General features: G+C 33.4%; 1 non-coding gene across 1 annotated transcript; it reads right to left on the bottom strand.

Annotated features, from left to right (window-relative positions):
* Nucleotides 1–516: 516 nt before the first annotated feature.
* Nucleotides 517–622, bottom strand: LOC128040210 (small nucleolar RNA R71). Its single transcript, XR_008194868.1, has one exon. It is a non-coding gene; the product is annotated as a small nucleolar RNA R71 (small nucleolar RNA).
* Nucleotides 623–8828: the final 8206 nt, after the last annotated feature.

Below are 8828 nucleotides of genomic sequence, written 5' to 3'. Positions count from 1 at the left end.
CACTTATAGAGCCAGCTACTGATACGAAAGTCTAATTCGCAAAAATGATCGACAACAACAATAGTAACAATAGATGCAGAATCAACCACCTGTTACGGGCAATTTACCATACGATAATTCGTTGTTTGATGAGATTAAAAATAATAAACCACAAGACTTACCACCTCCATCACAACTGCCCACAAACATATAAATGGCACGAAACGAAAGAACCTTAAGGGACTATGTGCTAACGAATTTGGAGATGGTTCAAGAAAGCATCACAAGGCCGACTATCAAGGCTAACAATTTCGAAATAAAACCAACCATAATCCAAACGATCCAAAATAATTTTTAGTTTAGAGGCACAATGATAGAGGACCCAAATCGATATTTAAAGCGATTCCTTCAGCTTTGGGATACATTTAAATACGCCTTTTCTTGGTTTGATTCATAGGCACTAGGATCCATCATGACATGGGATGAACTTGCATGAAATTTTTTTACAAAAGTTCTTTCCTATTAGCAAGATGGTGCAACTAAAGAGAGAGATTGCAACGTTCAAACAATTAGAAGGAGAAAGCTTTCATGAAGCTTGGAAGCATTTTAAAACACTGATACAGAGATGCCTACATCATGGATTACTTGAGTGGCTGAGATTACAAATGTTCTATAATGGGTTGGATGTGCATGCACGTTCAGGACTAGATGGAGCTTTAGGATGAGCCTTAATGAACAAAACATACAAAGATGCATATGGATTTATAAAAAATATGGCAATCAATTCCTATCAGTGGCCAACTAAACACTATACATATGGTGAAAAACCATCTAAGGTAAAAGTTGTCTAAGGGGATGATAGATATCAACAAATTGTGGATAGACTCAATCCCGTAGAACCCTCATCTAGTGCATCATCTATATATAGAGGAGACAACCCACTCTTTCATTATATTAAAAATCCAACCGAGGATGTCAACTATGTCTTGAATAGGGGTGAAAACTCATATTCATATACTTATAGTCCTGGTAGGGGAGATCACCCAAACCTGAGATGGGGCGAAAAACAAGGGGGAGGTAACAGTGCACAACTAATTAAAAATACTAATCATCAATCTTCTTATTTACAGAAGCCTTAAGAAAGATCTAGCCCAAATGACCATGTTGTATGTGGTCAATGCTCTGATTGGATCAAGGGGAAGATGCAGTCAAAGAGAATTGAAGTAAAACAGGTGCAGTCTGACAGAATCAATACTACAAAAACATTGACTAAGTTGAAAGATCAGATGAATCAATTGATGAGCATGATGGGAGACGTAAAAAGGGAAATTGGCACAGGAATCTCGAGCAACGCAGAGAATAATCCTCGAGGAGATGGAAAGGAGCATATAAAAGTGATCACACTCCATTTAGGTGAAGTACTAAGTAGGCCAGAAAACCCAACACAAGAAGAAGACAAGGGGGATACAAATGAGCTTCATAAAGATATTCTAGAATCTGATGTTGAGCCAAAACTAGAAAAAGTAGCTAAGCCAGTAGATGAGCCGAAAGAGAATCTAATATGAGAATATGCACTGACGAGGGTACTATTTCTGTCATGGTTAAAAGAAAAATAGAGAAGAGATGAAGAAGAATTTGTAAGCTCTTTGAACTTATTTAACTATTTGAACATTAACTTGCCCTTACTAGATCTAATTGAGAAAGTTCCTAAATACGCCAAGTATTTAAAAGAAATTATGTCTGGGCGTAGGAAAAAAACAGAAGAGCAAGTCAGCGTAAGCGCCTCATGTAGTACAATTATTTCAAAATAGATACCCCCAAAACTAAAAGACCCCAGGAGTTTCACAATACCCATCGAGATAGGGTACATCCATTTTAGCAAGGCTCTATGTGATTTAGGAGCCAATATTAATTTAATGCCCTTATTTATTTATGAAAAACTAGGGTTAGGGGAGCTTAAAAGTACACAGATTACAGTACAATTAGCTGGCAGGTCCTCAGTACAACAGAAGGGGGTACTTGAAGATGTGTAGGTTAAAGTGAAGAGCTTTATCATCCCAATAAATTTTATAATTTTAGATTTTAACGAAGATCGTGAAATGCCCATTCTATTGGGTAGGCCATTTTTAGCAACATCAAAGTCCACCATTGACTTGGAAAAGAACGAGTTAAAATTAAGGATAACTGGTGAGACATAAATCTTTAAATGTTGTCACCGACAGAATGATGAACATAAGGAAAAATTAGGGAGACAATGCTTTGGAATATTTGTAAAAATCCCTAACTACCCTGAACTAGGGAAAGTGTTCTCTGTGATAAGTGTAGGTCGAAAAAGTAAGTTTAGAAAGCAAGATAAGCGAAGGAAGGTGGAGTGGCAAGACGGATGTCAGACCAATTCTGGCAGAACCACAACTAGAGGAAGGTCCATGTATACATTAAATGAGCTAATGGATGAATCCAGCAACAAGACTTAACATTCTTAATTAAACTTGAACTTTATGTACATTATTGTATTTTTGACTAATCAATAGTTTAAAGTTTAATGCTTATTAAATATTTAGTGCAAATAGAAACCGAAACACTTTGGAAATTGGAATTTTAGGTTAAAACAGAGTCGGTGCCGCAACACGGCACCTCCGAGTTGCAACATTGTGTCTAGAAAAAAAAAGAACCAAGAAAATCATCTAGATGTCACGTCTTAGCACCTCGATGTCGTGACATCACTGCATTTTGTTTACAAGGTTGACCTGACTCGATTGCGCAACCCGTTGACTTTTAACTTAATTTTACCCGGTTTTTTAAAATACCTCCTTTAAAATCTAAAAACCCTTTTAACTTAAACCTAAAACCCTTTAAACTTCAAAACTCTCTCAAGTCTCCTAAAATCTTACAAACCCTAAAATCTATTTTTATTAAAAGTTTCTATTCTTTTCAATCTATTCTTTCCATTGGTGTAGGAACAAATGGGAAGCAATCAAAGGAACGAAAACAAACGAGCTCTTCAAGGAATCATAAAGAAACTAATCAAGGTTAAGGGTTCCTAACCTAATTTTACTGTTCCATTGAGCATATTGCTTCCTATTCCATTAGTTTCTAGCATAGAATAAGATTGAATATGCCTCCAGGAATATTTAGAAGAACTAATGAACTAGAATTGTCGATGATTCCAAACCCCTCTAATTTTCCAAATCAAATCTTGGAAAAATATTTTTTAAAACTTCAGGGAAAAACATTTATTCAAGAACGAGAGTTTGAACCGTCAATGATGTTGTGTTAAGAAATCTAGCCTCTGGTCAGGGAAGGCTTTGGTGTGATCCCAAAAGACTGTGTTGTGGTCCCAGTAGTTTAGGAATTTTCTGCATCTCTTTGGGACCAAGAATCTAGACGGACAGAAGGTACCACATGGGAAATGGTACCTATGCGAGGGAAAGACATGAAAATCACCCTTCGAGTTATTTGTGAATTTTAACTCTCTATATTATGAAAAAGATTTTGTGGAAGAAATTGATTTAGAATACTTAAGACATAAATATGGACAACGTTATAAATTATTTAATAGAAGGGAGGGTTGAATGGAAGTGTCGCTCTAGTACTGATATTTCCACATCCTTTAATCAAGCAATAATGATTCCCATTACAAATAAGTGGATTCAATTTTTATGCACTCAAGTCGCTCTGGCATTAAATGTATCTAATGTCAATACTTTTTGAGTTATTTTGCTTTATGCCATTTTATAGAAAAAAAAACAGGTGTGTATCAGGACATGGATATACAAGTAAATGAAAAGGTGCGTCAATGATAAGAAAGTTGGGATTTTCTTTCCCCACTTAGTGATGGACCTGTGTAAGTAAGTCGACATTTCAATGACGACTACTGAGTAGTTTATGAAGCCTTCTAAAAGCATAATAGGAGATACATTGTACACATAGTACATGGAGCTTCAATAGAAACAAATAAAAGATTTGAAAAAACGTTGAAAAGAGAATATGTATGTCCCAGCATCAAGTCAATAGAAAGAAAAACTAACAACTCGACGAGAAATTGGCGAGAGCAACCATCCAAAGTTAGATTGGATGATATAGTGGATGCAAGAGACGGTCCCAGTTCTGCAAGAATAGACGGGGTAGAATAACATGAGAATACCAAATTATCCGCCAGATATGTTCGGCCCAATGCATCCAGAGCATAAAGAAGATAAGAAAGAGAGTGATGAAGAGGAAGAAAGTAGGAATAAGGAAGGAGAAGAGGATGAGTAGATGGATTTTGAGAAAGACTATTAAACTTTTTTGTTTTTAAGGATTGTAATTTTTGGATAATTATTATTTTATCATTTTAGGAGTAGGATTAATATTCAATTTTTTAGTTATTATTTTGTTCTGTTTTCTACTTCAATTTTTCTATGTAGGAATCCCGCATGATAGAAGCATGACATTTTTTTGAGCTAACAACAAAAAAGAAAGGAAGAACCCACTAGTAGATTTAAACAATGTCACGATCAATCAGGTAATTTCTTTCTTTATATTTTTCAAGCTACACATTGAGGACAATCTGTAATCTAAAGTGCGGGGGTAACATAGGAAATTTATATTTATTTTTTTCTTTTAATTTTTATTGTGAAATGTGTGCTTCAGCGTGTAGAAATACAAGTGATTGACTAGGAATATATATAGGTTGATTGTGTTTACTATAAATTTGGCATGATAGTGAATGATTTTAATTTTTTTATTATTAGACTACTAAGTTCTATATGTTACACTATAAATAGGTATTGAATAATTGAATATACAAAATGATATAGGGAATATAAGGAAACGAGCATGCTAGTATGTATGATAAATAGTTGAATTTTTGATTTGTTTTATTGATTAAATTTGTTAATATTGAGATACCTAGGGATGACCTAAGACATTGTTTGGGATACACTCAGAGGCAAAATCTAACATTTTTTATTTATCCTTAGTACCTATTTTGAGCCAGAAAACACTTCTTGATTAACCTTCATATAAAACCAAGCTAAAAACATTAATTTGTATTTACCGTTTTTCTTTGCACCTGAATTGCACAATTATAAACGTCTAGCCATACATTTTGAGAGTTAAGTAGATACATCATGGTGGATTTTTTAAAAACAGAGTGAAATAGGAAGGATCAGTGTGATATAGTGATTATAAGTTAGCCAATACGTGAGACAAAAGAAATTTTCGAAAGGAAAATTAAACGAGTAGAAAAGTACTTGAAAAGTAAAAGCATTGTGAGTGAAATGTAGTGAAAAAGGAAAAAAAAATTGTGATGACATGACGAAAATTAAAAAAAAACTCAGTCAATAGTGCACAAAAACTTGTGAGCTAGTCGTAATTGTTGTATTGTGTTGTGACTTTCTATGTGGAGAAATAAGGAAGGTGAGAGAAGGAGAAATAAGGCGGTGAGTGGGAAAGGGTTACTAAGGGGGAAGAATAATGAATAATATGATGTGCCAAACTATTTTCATGCTTGAAACTATTTTTATGCTTCTTGTTCTAGAATTTCATGCCTGTCCTAAGCCTCATATGGTTACAAGCCGAAAAGCCCTGTGACCTAGGTGGGCTTTTTTCATGAATTGACATCATATTAAAAAATTGCATTTATGATTGTATTCTACTAGGATAATCAAATTACATGTATGCTTTATTGATGGATGCATATATTTGAAAACCTTAATGCCTGTATACTTTGTAATATATTGAACTTAGGTGTTTGATATTGAGAGCGGTAAGTTGTTCATATATCATGCTAGGATTATGTGTAAACATGAAAATTCCTACTTATGTACTCCAAAATCAATCTTTGTATCATACTTGCTCAAGGGAAATCTTTTACTTTTTTGTTTTTATTTTGCTTTGCTTGAAGACAAGTAATGAATTAAGTGTGGGGGAGTTTGATCTGTCGTAATTCGGTGTAGTAAATTAAACTAGTTTTCATACTTGAGGAGCACGAATATGAGCAATTTTAGTATGTTTTAGTTATGTTATCTTAGTTTAGTTTAAATTCAATAAAAATTGTATTTTGAGTCTTTTATTTACCTTAAAGGCCAAATGAGGCTTAAAGGTGAGCTAACGTATTTACTAAGTATGTAGGAGACCATTCAAAGGCATAAGAACTTAAAGCTACTCATTGTGTTGCAACACAAGGAGTTTGATGTTGCAACATAGGGAGTAGAATGCCAGAACTGCTACACTGACATGAGTGTCACTACATAACCAGGGGATGTCGCGGCACACCCCTGAAGTTACCCTATGCATATTGCCTTCTATGTTGTGACACAAACACTAGGGTGTCGTGACACTAGCCTTGTACTAGAATAATTACGAACCTGGGGCATTTTGGTTTGCGCAATGGAAATTAAACCCAAAGCGTCAACTAAGCTAGGGTTGAGCAAGACGACTATCCTAAATCTATAAATAGACTCATTTAGCACTTGTTTAAGAACGACTTTTGATACTTTTAGATTTTCTATGTAAGTACTATTCAATTATTCTTCATTTAAGCTTTAGCTTTATTTTTAGTTCTTTTTTTTAGTGTTCTTTGGAGAACTTGCTGTTGTAGACGAGATCAACTATTGAGGATTTTTAGTGCTTCAATTATTAAATACAAAACAGGATTCTCTAAACTCTACTCTTGTCTTATTCTTAATGCATATATTTTATATCAAGTTTACAATGTTTATTGATTCTCTGAGGAACTAACCCTCTTATGGGGGATTAACGAGTGGAGGTGTGATTAATTGATTACTATGTAGGGTTTTCTTAATAGATCAGTTGTTTGGGAGAGGAAGAACTTAAACCCTAGGCTTATGGAAATTAAACCAAAATTGGTATGGCCTATTTGTGAACATCTTAACACCAAATCGGTCTAGACTGTGAGGTCGGGAGAAAAGTTGTTCTTGTCGATTCATTAGTTTAATGGAAGATCAAGAGATTCTGCTAAGGTAATGACTAGTTGATTAATTAGAAACTTGAAATAAGAATTAGTTATGATCACCAAAGTAAGCTAATCACCCATAGCTAGATTTGATCATGTTTATAATTCAGTTCTCCAAGTTCTTTTTATGTATGTTATTTTTATTCTTTTATTTATAAAAATAATAAAAAAAACCTTCATTATGTTCTGTCGAAATATAGTTTATTTAAATTTCTAATTAGACTATTTATGTTCAGGTTAAAGTTAATTTAGTATTAGCCTCTATTGGTTGCGATTCTCGAAATAGAAGCTATCTTCACATCCATCTAATGTACCAGCAAATTGAAAATAGAAGCTAAAGAAAACAAACCATGAATGGTTGAGATCTTAGTCACAGAAGAATATGTATCAAAATAACCTATTCCAAAATTTTGAGTGAATACTTTTACAACTAGTCTTGCCTTATACCTCTGTATTGATCCATCTAGTCTAAGTTTCTTTCTAAAAAAATGCATGAGCAATATAATCACTTATTAAGTCTAAATTACTAATCTTAGTTGCAAAGCAAGTAAGGAAATCATGTCCGAAACTAGTGGCAATCCTTTTTTTTACTCCTTCTAGGTTCAACACCATTATTAAGAACATCTCTATTTTGTGCACTAGAAGAGAAACATGCTCATCTATTTGTATATCAGTACTTATGCTAGATTTCTTTAAAGGAAAAATATTCTAAAGGAAAACATCTCTAGATTCACATATAGAATGATTATGTAAAAAAATGAATCTATATGCAACATTTTTTAGAGCATACCCAATAAATACAACATCAACAATTTTAGATCCAATAGTGCTCTTTTTAAAAGTAGGCAAGCTTAGTTTTGCTAAACACCCCCTTACTTTAAAGTATTGCAGATTAGAGATATAATCTTTCAACAATTCATATGGTGTATAGTCTAATTTTTTATGAGGTACTCTATTAAGAATATGATTTTCAAAAAGTATGACCTCATCCCACATACTATTAGGTAAACCAGAACTTACTAGTAAAAGATTCATCATTTCTTTTAAAGTTTTGTTTTCCCTTTCAACCATGTCATTCTATTTTGGGAAATAAGGAGTAAAAACTTGTAACACCCCTAACCCGTATCCATTTCCAGAACAGGGTTATGGAGCACTATTGGACTTACAGATTAAACAAACAAAAATTTTCAAACATTCAAAAACTAACATCATTATACATATGTGATTTCCACAACAAGCACTAAACCACTCCAAATTATAATACATATTCATATGCATATTCAACTACCATTTAATTTTCATCCATCAAACATAAATCAATTCACATGTTAACCATAACAAACCACACATCAAACATGATAAGGCCATTTATATATATACATAGCAAAATATACCAAAACACAAGCCAATTCAAATGGCTAAAAACATAACAAAACATGTAGGCTATCATTAGCAAAAATAACCTATACATGCCATTATAACCAAAATTAGATAACCAAAAGTACCAAAATAGTCGATGGATAGTGTGATATAGCTCCGACAAGCTTCCAATCGAATGAGCTTCCGAATCATTATCAGACACGAAAAAATAACACAGAAAAAGCATTTAAGCTTAGTAAGTTCGTATAATAAAGAAATTAACTTATCATTTAGTCATATTTAAGGTAAGCAAACAAAGCATATCCAAACTCAATTTGGCCAAAAGCCTAGACACATATCCTCATCAACCATGTTAGTCATGTAATTCATATAGACAACTAGAAACATGTATGGGCTCACCAACAATCAAACTTCCATGAGCATATAATTTCCAAATCATGTATCTATATATCGTGTACAAATCATTTTCATATATCTCATGTAATTACCTATGGTAGTTCGTATCGAACTC

Source organism: Gossypium raimondii, chromosome 3 (assembly GCF_025698545.1).
Source record: "Gossypium raimondii isolate GPD5lz chromosome 3, ASM2569854v1, whole genome shotgun sequence".
NCBI classification, from domain to species: Eukaryota; Viridiplantae; Streptophyta; class Magnoliopsida; order Malvales; family Malvaceae; genus Gossypium; species Gossypium raimondii.
This window is presented reverse-complemented; position numbering and strand designations above follow the sequence as displayed.